Below are 14,070 nucleotides of genomic sequence, written 5' to 3'. Positions count from 1 at the left end.
TTTGCCAGGGCTCTGAAATGGGTTTGAACTACTGCACTAGACGAATAGAGAGAGGATTTAGCTGCAGACGCACCAGCTATTTCGAGTTCATTACATTAAGCCATGCTGGCGTAGCCTTGTGGTGGATTGTTCTAGAAGGGAATGGAAACAAATGAATAAAATTCATGAAATTTATGTAGTAAAGTAACTGAGAATCTCTTGTTTGAAAAAAAAAATTATAACCATTTGTTTCAAACCCGAGCAAAGAACATAGTTTGTTTTTAAACGAATTTACATCAAATAAGATCAATATTAGAATCATTTGTTTGAGAAACTACATATATCCATTTTACACAATTTCGAGAAAACAACAACAAACTGTTTTTGAACAAATTGACACCGAATCTTTTGATTTTTTCTATACAGATCAATAGTTTTTGGCAAAACTCAACACCCTGGGGCACTTCCAGTGCGAAAACTGCAAGCAGTACTCCATAATTGCTCTTCAAAGTGCGTGCACATATATAGTTTTTCAAACAAAAGAAAAAAAATTCATACATTATTGAACAATTTTTTTTCGTATTTTTTGCCAGAATACAGCAGGAGGTCGTGGGTTCAATTCCAGGCTCGTCCCTTTCCTACTTTGTATTTCCATCTTAGTTCTTTCTGTGTTCTCTTCATCTTTCTTGAGCAGATGTCCAACTAACCATCCTTCCCCTTCCTCAGCATTCGCAAGGACAGATCTCGACTATCGGAGAGTGCATTACTTCCATCTAAGAGATAGTGATTAATCCAAAATGATTATCTGTGGTAACCAGGGCTTGTAAAAAGTGCAGATTTGTGAATATACTCTATGATAATTTGTTGCATGGAAATTCTCAGATTCGTCGAAAGAGAGGAGATACACATATTCGATGTACTGTGTTTGTCGCACAAATACTGCACGAGAGAGTTGTCGTGCTTCATTTTTGCGTATGAAGTATTGTTGCTCGGTGTTGCAACCTACTCACAACATCATTTAGCGACAAAGCTTCTCTCTCGCTTTGCTTGTGTTGCTGGCATTATTTACTGGTTTGTTTTGCTCGGAAGTTCCATTTCTACGGGTCGGGACCGAGAAGGATTGCTTCATGCTACAACATGGCACTGAGGAGATACATGTTTAATTCGTTCTGTACTGTAGTTAGAGAGCGTATAGACACAATCAACATACGTTCACAATTCGCACGCTGGAAGCGTGCAATAATAGAATGGTGGAGCATAGGGAATGCACCTAAATTTTGAACTATAAACGGGAATTTCAATAATTCAATTATTTTCATTAATTTCAATAATTAATTTCAAACATTAATGCTTTCAGAGAAATAATACCTTATGTGAATAAATCCTTAGAATATTCAGAAAATTGTCTCCCACAAACTTTTTCCAACTCCAGTATTTTCAGTTATAAAACATGCCATCAAAACAGGAAGTACTGTGGCACACATAGTACAGTACTTTTAAGCGAACAAAGATCGTAGGAAAAGTACACGGTGGACAATATTAAGCGTGAAAATGTTTCGAAAACTGCTAAAGTATTTTTGGTCTACTGAGCTCCATTATATACAAACGTGATTGGAAGACCAAAGACACGAAGCAACTCATCAATAGGATAAGAACATTTAAATAATTTAGAATTCATCCGCATTGTGGCGCTAGCGTCTATGAGACAACCAGTTGAATAAGATATCACGGAGTCTATGAAATTTAGACAGTTGTGATATTCTACAAAGTTGTTCGAAAGATCAAACCCATTGTAAACAACATTTCAATAATTTGGAATTCATCCGCATGGTGGCGCTATCGTCTATGAGACAACCAGTTGAATAAGATATCTCGGAGTCTGTAAAATTTAGACAGTTGTGATATTCTACAAAGTTGTTCGAAAGATTAAACCCGGAGAATATCTCATTATTTCGTAATTCATCCGCATGGTGACACTAGCGTCTATGAGACAACCAGTTGAATTAGATATCTCAGAATCTGTGATATTCAGAGAGTTGTGATCAGTGTTGCAAAGTGTCACCGTTCAAGTCACGCAAAGCGTGACAATAACAAAATCCAGGTCATGTGTGATGCTTAATGTGGATCTCACATGCTTGGTGTAACGATCACCATGAAAGTGACATTTTAGCAACTAGCGCTTGGTCACTCACCATGTCCTCACTCTTCTACCTGGAAAACTTTCCTGATGTTGTGGTTGTCATATCCGTGTCATCTTGACTATCGTGATGATCACTTGACCTATGCGGTGTTTGGTTCGAAATCAACGCTCGTCAGCAATGGAATAATCCACTTAGCGGAAATTAATGGATTTTTGCTGTAATAAAAATGCATGAAGCCAAAATAGACCTTTTGGGAACATTTAAGTGTTCTTATTGTTTATGTTGACTTTATGTGCAATATTCTAAGAGGTGCTGTAAAAAGAAAAGTACATACATAATTTTTCCAAATTTGATCCAGACTATCTTTTGAAAAAGGCCAAATTTTTTTTTATTGATTTTTTCAAATGGATACAATCAAAAAAACCCAGATTAATCCACCTACAGTGAGATTTTGACCCTTCCTTAGTTATAAGGAAGTTTTTTTTCCAGACTCCAGTATTTAAAACGAGATAAAACTACTCAGCTTCTCACGGCGATTAACAGTGAAATTTGCAAAATAATTGCCTACCCAAAGGCGGATGTCATGAGTTGAGTGACAACTCAACGAATGATAACGTACTGTACTTCATGCTGCCTATCTATAAGGCGCTCGTCGGATTGAATAACTATTGTGACATGGTTAGTAACTATCGTAACGCTGGTTGCAAATATTGTACCCGTAATTTCCAGAGACCTTGATATTAATTAATCCAGAACTAACTAAATCAGTCATTGATTTGAGCGAAACTCAATAACGTTCAATAATAACATATATTTCGCCTTATGGATGCATAATTTGGTAAAACTAAACTTGTTCAATGCCTTAAAAATGAGCGAGATTTTTATGGTAGTAAATTTCAGAATTTGCACACATACGCACACATACATGCATACAAGTGATCTATCAGTGTCTCAAAACATGCTTACATTTGCTATCTAGCTTCCACTTAAGAAATTTTTGAAATCCCTTTCAATTTTTACGTTTTTGCTTTTCTGAGAAGATTTGTTTGTACATGCTTCTATATGTTCCTCAATTAAAATCATTTGTTTCTTTGAAACAAATCAGAAAAATAGGCATAACTCTATATCATATCATTTGTTATAATTATATTTTCAATGTCAAAGTGAATTTGTTTCAAATACCATACATTTTATTTAATAATTCACGATTTTTCTTGACAGATTAATACGTAACACACCTGCGTAACGCATGCAAAGTGAAATTATAGACACTTCCGAAGGAAGGGTCAAAACGATGCATCCTACAAAAAAATGTTGTATGGGTGACTATCGCAAAATCAGTCAAAGTTTCTAATAAAGATATCGGAAACAATTCAAATTGAGCCCTACACTGAAAAAAATCAGTTTTAAAAATTAAAACTCGATTTGCGAAAAAATGCTTTTTTTGATTTGTACACACAAAAAAAAATCATTGGTGGAATTAAGAAAACCGTTGGTAATATTGATAAAATGAGTTAGTGATTTTCAGTAGAAAGTATTGAGCTGTTAAATTTACCAATCCAAAAACTGTTATTGCCAAGGATTTCAACAGCTGACATAAACTGTAGAATTGAAAGTTTTTCTTTCAAAATAAATGTAATTTTCTCATTCAAGTTGATTAATCATGCTTTCAAAGCAACAAATTGTATTCTTCTTAATTTAACAGCTATTTACATCAAAATAAATATAGATAATCAAATAAAATTAGGTTGAAATGAAACGCACAGACATATATTTTGCTTTTTTATTATCTTATTCCAGATTTTTTCATGATTTTATTTATATAATAGCATCTTTAATGCAACCGTTGCTGCACCGCAGGATAAACTTGTAGAGCTTGAAGTGTCTGACAAAAAACACATACGTTTTGTGTATCTTTCCACTTCCACATCCTCGTCCACATCATTCCGCTGGGCGTTTTTACCAAATCGTGATGAAATATTTTCGTGACGTTGGTAGATTTGACCTGCAGAATGTTGAGTATTCTGAATTAGAAAATAGCATGTTCCTCACATTAAAAAAATAAAACTTACTCGCTACGGCGTAATTGTCGTATTCAGCTTATTGTTTTGCGCTCGTTTGCACCATCTACAATTTTGGACGTCGGATCCATCTTTTTTTCCCCATCGTTTTTCAAAATGTTCCGGGCGTGTGAACTTTAGCAGCAAAACAAAAGAAAACTAACGACACTTCATTCAGTTGCTAAACATTCGATTGACAATGTTGCCAAATTTGTAGAAAATAGGGAGAACATTTCACATTTTTTGACCTTTCAAATGAAAAGTTCCAACTTTTGAATTCACAATTTATTGCTTAGAAGTCATTTCTAGAATTGAAAGTTTTTCTGTCACATTAAGTGTGTTACTATTCAAATGTACCAAAATTGCTCTACTTTTAATATAAAAGTGCGAAATTGTCAAAAACACAATTTATTTTTTCTCTGTGTATGAAATTAAAAATTAAAAAAAATCAATAAAAAAAAATTGGCCTTTTTAAAAAGATAGTCTGGATCAAATTTGTAAAAACTTAGTTTAACTAACTAGGCCAAATTCACCATTCACCAGCCATTCACAAATAAGGCCTATACAAATTTCAAAACCCTTGCATACAAAATACGTTACGAGAGGGTGGGTGGGGGCTGAAAATGGTCCATTTTAGCGTTATGTAATTTGTGAATGAACCCTTAATTTAACTATTGATTTACGACGTCAGTCCAATCAAACGACGACAAAATCAATTAATAACGGTGCTCACCTGAACTTTTGACAGCTGACCGACCTGATGCTCTTTATGGCTCTCAGCTTGTGGTTGTGAATCTGGGTGTCACGCTTACCTAAGGTACTTACGTGTCAGCTTCTACATGTCACGATGCGCTTGCAGTGATTGTCAGTAAAGAACATGGTTTAAAAAGGTGGTGGTTTTTGTTTTCATATCTGATCATCTGGTGATGGTCACGACATTTTGCAAGACTGGCTGTGATATTCCACAAAGTTGTAGATCAATTCAAGACAAAATTTTCAAAACGACTTATCTGCTTTTGTAAACAAAGATTCAAACGACGATTGGACGAATCTGATAGCTCTCCCACGCAAACCAACACCACCAATAGGTAAGTGAAGGTTTCCGCTACCTGTTGATGGTATTGGTTTGCGTGGGAGAGCTATCAGATTCGTCAAATCGTCGTTTGAAACTTTGTTTACAAAAGCAGATAAGTCGTTTTGAAAATTTTGTCTTGAATTCTTAACTGAACTAATCTTCAACATAATGGTTTTTGGCTTCCAAACAAATTTGTAGTATACAGCTACTTGCCAAATTGTATAGATTCCGAGATATCCTACCTTGCCGAAGGTCTCATGTACACTAGCGCCGTTCGGTGGATCAATTCTGAACTAAACTAGTCTTTAACATGATGGTTTTGACCTTTCGAACAACTTTGTTGAAGACGGCTTCTTTCTAGATTGAATAGCTTCCAAAATATCCAACCTTGCCGAAAGTTTTTTGTACACTAGCGCCATTGAGTAGATGAATTCTGAACTAAACTAATCTTCAACCTAATGGTTTTGCCTTTCCGGAAAACTTTTTAGAAGACAACTACTTTCTAAGTTGAACAGGTTCCGAGGTATTCTACCTTGCCGAAGATCTCATGTACACTAGCGCCGTTCGGTGGATCAATTCTGAACTAAACTATTCTTCAACATAATGGTTTTGATCTTTTGAACAACTTTGTAGAAGACGGCTTCTTTCTAAATTGAATAGATTCCGAGATATCCTACCTTGCCGAAAGTCTCTTGTACACTAGCGCCGTTGGTTGGATGAATTCTGAACTAAACTAATCTTCAACATGATGGTTTTTACCATCCAAACAGATTTGTAGAATACAGCTACTTGCTAAATTGTATGGATTCTAAGATATTCTACTTTGCTGAAAGTCCTATGTATACTAGCGCCTTTGGGTGTGCGAATTTCGAACTAAACTAATCTCCAACATAATGGTTTTGACTTTCCGAACAACTTTGTAGAAGACGGCTACTTTCCAAGTTGAATAGATTCCGAGATATCCTACCTTGCCTGAACTAAGCTTATCTTTAACATAATGGTTTTAAACTTGTGAACAACTTTATAGAAGACGGTTTCTTTCTGAATTGAATAGATTCCGAGATATCCTACATCATCTTCCAAAAATATTTGTAGAGTACGTCTACTTGCTAAATTGTATGGATTCCGAGATATCCTATCTTGCAGAAAGTCTCATGAACAATGAATTCCGAACTAAATTAATCTTCAACAAAATGGTTTTGACCTTCCGAAGAACTTTGTGAAAGACGACTACTTTCTAAATCTAACCGCTTCCAAGATATATTAGATATACTATACTGCCGTGAATCGCATATCTGTCCCATCTTTGCTGGGTTTCCTATTCATATGGGACAAATATGCGATTCACGGCAGTATACCCCATTAGTCTCTAACCCGAAGGAATAAACGCATTTTTTTAATGCGCGTGTGGATCAAACTGCTTCGTAAAAACACGTATTCAGAGAGAAGCGCTACATTTGTCTCGTATATTGCAGCCTGAGAACAGCTGCAAAATTCCGAATTGTGTTGGTTTGTTATGTATCATCTTCTCCCGTAATACAACGCATGAGTGACATCAACACAAGAGTTCGTTACAATCGCTTCCCTCGGTAGGCGATCAAACAACGAACATGTATGATTCAGTAGCTTATGTGTGACAAGAGCATCGAAGCTTCGTGTTGCTTGCCGAATTTGTTTCCTCACTACCACTGGCTGCTTGTGAAGCAAGCAAGAGAATGAGGCATGCGTGATTTGCTCATCTTCATTGGATTGCAAGCCCTGGTGGTAACGGATGAAAATGATGCTGCTCACATACTACAAGAAAACTGGGGGTTAGACATTTAATTAGGAACTCAACACTTCGAAAGTGTTTTTCCAGTCACCTGGGATGTTTTGAGAAACGATGGCTACAAATTGACCCTAAAAAAGCGTCCACAAATTACGTAACACTTGAAGGAGGAAAAGGGGGTTGAGCGAGGTGTGACGATCCATACAAATTTTTCAGATGTTTCATACAAAAAGTGTGACATAGATGGGAGGGGGGTTGAAAATGTCCAATTTTTGCGTTACGTAATTAATGGATCTTCCCTAAGCAGATTTCCTCTTCGTCGGTGTAGGAGAGGTTTCATGGCTAATGATGATGACAAAATTCATCACGAATCAAATTCGGTGAGATCAAACCAATTTTTCCATTCTTCAGCTGTCATCCACCATTTATTATACAATAACTAGTCGACCCGGCAGACGTTGTCCTGCATAGTAGGCGAAAATGCGTGCTGTAAAGTGCCCATGCAAAATTTTCATACGATACTTAATTTTAGTTTTTCATTGTTTAGTCAACTTTACTCGTAATTTTCGCATTAGGAAATATCATATAAACCCGTCGGAAACTATAACGAATGTTTCTGCTGAAGAAATGAAAAAAATCCATCGAGCCGTTTTCGAGTTATGCGGATACGAACACAGACCATTTCATTTTTATATATAAGAAGATTTACCAACCATACCAAATATGACTTATAACTTGAAAAGTTTTTGAACTACAGTATGATAAACAATGTATATATCTTACGATAAACGCACGGGAAAATTCTTTTCCATCCAAGATAGAGCGGAAGTGATAGGCACCGAAAATCATTCGTTCGCTGCAATTACGCCGGTATGATACTCAGCGCGAGATTTATGTCCTGCCAATTATTTAGGTCCCTATTCTAATGATTTATTCTCTATAATCATCAAACATTATTTTATTCATTCATTGTCATTGTATAACATAACTGGATACATTGGAAACATTGTGGATTTTTAATCCTACTAAAAGTGAACCACAACATAAAAGGCATCTAACCTGACTTTTCCCAAAGATACTAGACTGTATTAAATATTTGTAATTTTGGACATTATATCGCGTAATGATACTACTATCCAACTACTATTTAACAACTGATATTAATTGATTCCAATTCCAAATAAAATGTAGCTAATCGTCAAAAATATGATTTAAAAATCGCATGACCGTTTCATTGTCTATTCTGGCGAGATCGATACATTTTGGGGCGTAAATTTGGTCCTTGTTCAATGCAGGAAGTGAGCAACGCTTTTCAAAACGCCTCAATTGGTGAATTGCATTTGCTAGAAGGTAGCTGTGATAGGGGAGCTGCTCCTGGAATTCATCTCATGGCTCCGAAATTCATCCCATTCAAAACAAAACAATGGAAAGCAATTTGAGTTGTTCCTCATTTTTGTTATTTTTTTCAGCAGTGAGCACGCATGTTGACAAAAAGAATCAAAAAATTGGTGCTGTATTTCTTTGTTTTGCGATGAAGTGAATATAATATATGTTAGTGAGATGGAGATCAGGACAGTTCCCCTACTTCATCTGCTCAGGTTTCGAAGGTCTAAATACAACTAGCAATCAAGTTTTGAATATTTTTATCTCATTGACGGTTCATTTAATCAAAATATTATTTATTTTTATAGAATCCCATACATACATTTTTAAATAGGGGGCAAACCTAGGATTTTACATACAGTGGCGTAGCATTTTACGCGGATTGATTTCATCAATTTCTTGGACCACCTCATTTTTCACACCTTCTAAAATACCACTTGATTTTTCATAGATTTTTGTGCATTTTCTTGTAAATATTATACTAACGTTGCATTTATTGAAGCTGACACATATAAAGCTATGTCCATTTAGAATCCGGAATCATCTGTATCTCGGTAACGGATTGACGTATAAAGAAGGTTAATACATCAAAACAAGGGTAATTCACTGTACTTTAAGGAAAAATTATTGATACAAATAATTTCTTCTTGTTTCTAGTGAAAATTCGCACCTTTTTCTTTATTCCTCTCATCAAAAGTTGCACACCTCCGGAGTCAACTTCCTTGGCACATTTGTTCCACATTTTGGTCATCTGAGTCGCGTCCCGAGCTGTTTTTCCACTTTTCCACTTTTCTTAAGCTTCCGCTTCATTACTGCCCAAAATGTCTCGATGGGCCGGAGCTGTGGGCAGTTGCGTGGATTTATGTTTTTATCGATGAAATCTTCGTTATTATCGCGGTACCACTGGATGACTTCCCGGCTGTAGTGGCAACTCGCCAAATCTGGCCAAAACTTTACGGGACCTTTATGGGCTTTATGGAAGGTCGACCGCGGTTTTTGAGACATTCCTCCTTGTACAGCTTCGAGTCCATCGTCTTATTCGTCACAAACACTTAGGTCTATGCCCCACAGTTGCATATCCCTTGCCAAAATCATCCGTTTTTTTTGCAAGTTTGTCCAAAAAGCAAACTTAAACTTCGCAGGAACTACTCCTCGTACCGTCACCATGTAGAATTTTTGGCTAGGAAGCTGTCCGAAATCCATTTTGACGTAGGTTTCATCGTCGATGACATGATTATTAACGTGGGTGTGCAGACTTTTTTCTCTCCATTCGGCTTCCATCTGGAATAATTTTTGACGCGCTGCACGAAACTTCGTGAAATTTATACCACCAAGTGGGCGCCTAGGTAGACAAACCGCTGTAAAAGAATTCTTGCAGCGGTCACTTTGCGTGCCGCTGCAATACAATAAATGATTCCGGATTCTAAATGGACATAGCTTTAACGGAGCAATCCATTCATTAAATTGTTTATATTACCCAGGTAACCAATAAGCATTAAAGTAAGCACTATAGCAGCATTATACTTGCATTGCATATGCTCCATGCTGTATATAAGCATTTCAAAAACCTGGTTGTTCTAAATAAGCATTCTCAAAGCAATCATGAGAGGAACAGTTTTATAATAGCATTTTGAATGCACAATGTTGATTTTCGTGAAGTGCAATGAAACAGCTACATTAGTGCCACTTTAAAGCCTGTAGTGTTCATACGTCGAACGTTTTCCAATATGGAACCATATAGCGGGGATTATTTGTCCAATGAACTTACAGTTGAGAATAGAAATCGGTACGTGCACAATGTTTTTGCCTTTCTCGTATACTAAGTATACGTAAAGGCTATATGATCGCTCCAAAAACAAACTTTTTATAGAAGGCTCGGAGACCCATAGTGTTATATACCGATCGACTCAGCTTTTTCCATTCCGACCACTGACAGGAGTACTTGTCGTTAACCTAACCCTATCACTAATTACATAGTTTATCTACATTTTATTATTCCATTGCACTATGTTCGATGGATGCTTTAAAGCGGCACTACTGTAGCTGTTTCATTGCACCTGAGTATAACGTTTGTGATTATTGCATTTTGAGATGAGTTAGATTAAGTTTCAATGTTCCTGAAGGGGCAAAATGTTTATGCTGGGCAAACAAAAATATAAAAGAAACCTTTTTGCAATTTCTGATCATAATATCTGGTTTACAGTTCGTCTTCGATAAATCGGCCTATTTTTCTATACCAAAAAATAGGTGCTTAATTGAACATTATGCTACTGAAATGGGTTGCATAATATTAATTTTAACGCTCATTTGGGTGCTATAATGAAAAACCAACATCAGATCAGTAGTTACATGACTACATTTTGCTGAATTAGCTTGGGTAGATGTCAAATAGTGTATTATCTGAGTCGGGTAATGAATGATGATGGTTTTGATGGTTTGATGGACATGACATCAAAAATTTCCAAAAGCAAGTACATATATCGTTTCACAGCTTATCGAACTATGCAATGTGGCACGGTAACACGGAATATGATTGTTCTCTGCAGCAACATCATTTATTGACAAGAATGATCATGTGGAGTAAATTAGACTGTACAATTTTGGTACAGATTTATCAAATTAAAGTCCATTTTTCGTCATTGCAAAAAATAGCGTGTGCAACTCGTTGCAAAACTCGATTTTTTCAGCACTCGTAGTATTTATCCAACTCAGCAAGTCTCGTTGGATAAACGTACAACTCGTGCTGAAAAATCATCTTTTTGCAACTTAGCTTGAGCTTGAGCTTGAGCTTGATTGACTGCTCGTAGTTGCTACTCCATTATGACCAGATCAGCTGTTCTTGCACAGGGAACCAACAAACTTTTGGTTGGGACTAGCACACATCTTCAATGTACAAGAACTGGTGATCTCATTTGTTAGGTCATACTGGCGCCTGCCACGTCAGAATGCAAGTCAATGTTGGGAAGGGGGAGGAAATGATGATGCAATTACTCGCCCACTGCAAGCCGAATATACCTCTGCACTTGCCACGAGTTCATGCGGAAGTTGGTGGAATTTCTGGGGTAGGTTGGAGAGGCAGAGGTCCGTCTTGGTTAACGAGCTGCCAATGTGATAGATAGGAGAAGGTAACTGATGGAATTTCTAATTGGATGTAGGAAACGAGCTCTATAAGTTCATTTCCAATTCTAGCAGATTACTGTTAGAATACTCAAATTGAAGGTGTAGGAATAGTAATGGAAACGGTATGGAAGTCCATTTCCAGTTCTAGCGATTGCTAGAACATGAGAAATAAAGAGAAAGATACAAAGTAGGAGAATGGAACGGACCTGGGATTGAATTCACGACCTCCTGCGTATGAGGCAGAAGCAGTAGCCATATGACTACCAAGCCCGCTTCGAAACATGAGAGATCACGCACTGAACTAATTATTTTTATTACCGGCCGCGCAATGCAGATCACAATAATTCGGCCGACCGCGCGATCGTTCTGCTGTCCGAAACATGAGAGATCACGCACTGAACTCACAAACTACTATTTTTTTTTTGTTTTTAAAATTAAGCATTTATTCAGCATTTCGGATGCTGAATTAATGCTATTCAGCCAAAGTTCTACTTTATCGATAAAGTAGGATAAAGCTCTTAAAAAGCCATATATTGAGCCAAAACCTGCATTATAATAGCATTAAAGGCGACTATGGGGCTGATTGGCACTTAATGTTTTGCCGCAAACGCGCATATAATGCTACTTAAATACTTTATTTAATGCATTACTGGTTGCCTGGATAACCAATTAAACGTTTTTATCTTCGTTTAAATAGTTATTTTAAATAGGTATGTATATTAGCACCGTTTTTGAAATTATTTCCCGCATCATAATATTCATATCTTTAGCAATCAAGGAACAACCTGGATCAGGCTTAGCTTGATTGACTGTACACATCGTAGTCGCTAGTCGTGATTGGCCTAGAAACAACAAATTTGCACAACTCGCAACAATTGAATAGATTTCCTGGGATAAGAAAGCCATTCTCACTGTACATGATTTGGAGTTCCAATTATTCAAGACCAATAACGATGCCGGCCGTGTCCTCACAGCCAATTTAGGATTAGGGGAGAAAAGAAAGTCCGACACTCATTGCAGACCGAGAAATTCTCTGCATCTCCGTGAGTGCCACGGGAAGGGATAGTTGGTTAGATGAGAAGGTAATCTATAGGAAGTAGCCTTGGTAAGCGACTGTTTATTTCTTCGGAACGGCGCCATATTCATACTGATACGAAGAAAAAAATCCATTAACGAAATTTTCTGTAAGAACTTTGTAATTTCTTCATACAATACTGAAGAAGTGCTGAAATTCCGAATGATTTTAAAACAGGTTTCGTGGAAATTAGAAAGAATCTTTCGTTGAATCTTTAAAAAATAGCTAGGAAATTGCTGCGAACAAAACAAAATCAAGTATAAAACTCGAAAAAAAATCCTTAGAACTCCGATGAAATATCAATGGGTATTCTGATTGAAAACTAAAAGCAATTCCGTTGGAAGTACGAATAATTTCCGGTGGAAAAAAAATTGTTAATTTTTTACCGAAGCTTCTTTTGAATTTATTCGTCAAATTCTTCCAAATCTTCACAAGAAATACTTTTGCAATTCAATGAGCCTTCAACATTTTCACGGAGAACAAATCTTTCTGCGTAAGAAAATTCTGAATTTCCAAGGGATGTTCAACGGCAAAACCAAATAAAACACTTCATGAAATTTAAGCTGTTTTTCTTTAATATCGACCAGAAATGCATTAGAGTTTATCAATGGAAATTATTTGGAATTTCGATTTCCCTTTCTTTGGGAAATCTATCATAAATTCTTCTAGTAGTAGTAAAATTCTTCTTTATTTAATCTTTTTCTGTTCTACAATTATTATTTTTCTACATGTACAGTGCTCGGCCGGCTTGGCCCTCCAACTTCAATTTTAAATTTTTATGTTTACATTGTTAATTAAGTGTTAATATGATATATCATGACGGCCTTTAGGAGGTGCTGGTGTGTTTTTTAAAATTTAATAACCTAACTATTATGTACACTAATATTTACAATTAAAATTTGATAACCTAGATTGGAACTAGCGCCCTAATTGGAGCCTGATCCGAATGCAAGCAACGGACCCTAAACTTTCCAATCAAAACTCATTTATAATGTTTTAATACTTGTGTATTTTTCATTTCATAACTTTGTCTTAAACTTGTAAATAAAATGCATGGCGATCAATCAAAGTCAATTGAACAGTGTGAACAGTGAACAGCACAGTGTGTGAGGGCTGAGAAACAAAAGATCAAAAGGACAAAACTTCGAATTAACAAATAAAAAAAACTCTTCAATGCAACTCTACCTGATCGAAACAAAATGTTGAATAATATGTTAAGAATATGCTTCTGAACTGAAATATAGAATCTAAAGGTTCGGAAGCCTCCGTTTGAAAGGCATGAAGGCTTTTTTACGAATAACTCGATTATTACGTTGCAAGAGAATCGGAAGCATCCTTCTACGTTTCTCGGATGCCTGCTTCCAAGTAGGTCGGAAAGATTCACAAATAAAATATGTTGTGGTTTTTAATGTGATCCCATGACCATTTTAGGAGCATGCAAATAAACGTTACAATCAATCGATCTTACT

General features: G+C 36.3%; 1 long non-coding RNA gene across 1 annotated transcript; it reads right to left on the bottom strand.

Moving 5' to 3' along the window:
* Window positions 1-3,889: 3,889 nt before the first annotated feature.
* On the bottom strand, window positions 3,890-4,322 carry LOC134204236 (uncharacterized). Its single transcript, XR_009977812.1, has 2 exons — window positions 4,193-4,322; window positions 3,890-4,125 (listed from the first exon to the last, which is right to left on the bottom strand). It is a non-coding gene; the product is annotated as an uncharacterized LOC134204236 (long non-coding RNA).
* Window positions 4,323-14,070: the final 9,748 nt, after the last annotated feature.

Source organism: Armigeres subalbatus, unplaced genomic scaffold, assembly GCF_024139115.2.
Source record: "Armigeres subalbatus isolate Guangzhou_Male unplaced genomic scaffold, GZ_Asu_2 Contig477, whole genome shotgun sequence".
In the NCBI taxonomy this organism is placed as follows: domain Eukaryota; kingdom Metazoa; phylum Arthropoda; class Insecta; order Diptera; family Culicidae; genus Armigeres; species Armigeres subalbatus.
This window is presented reverse-complemented; position numbering and strand designations above follow the sequence as displayed.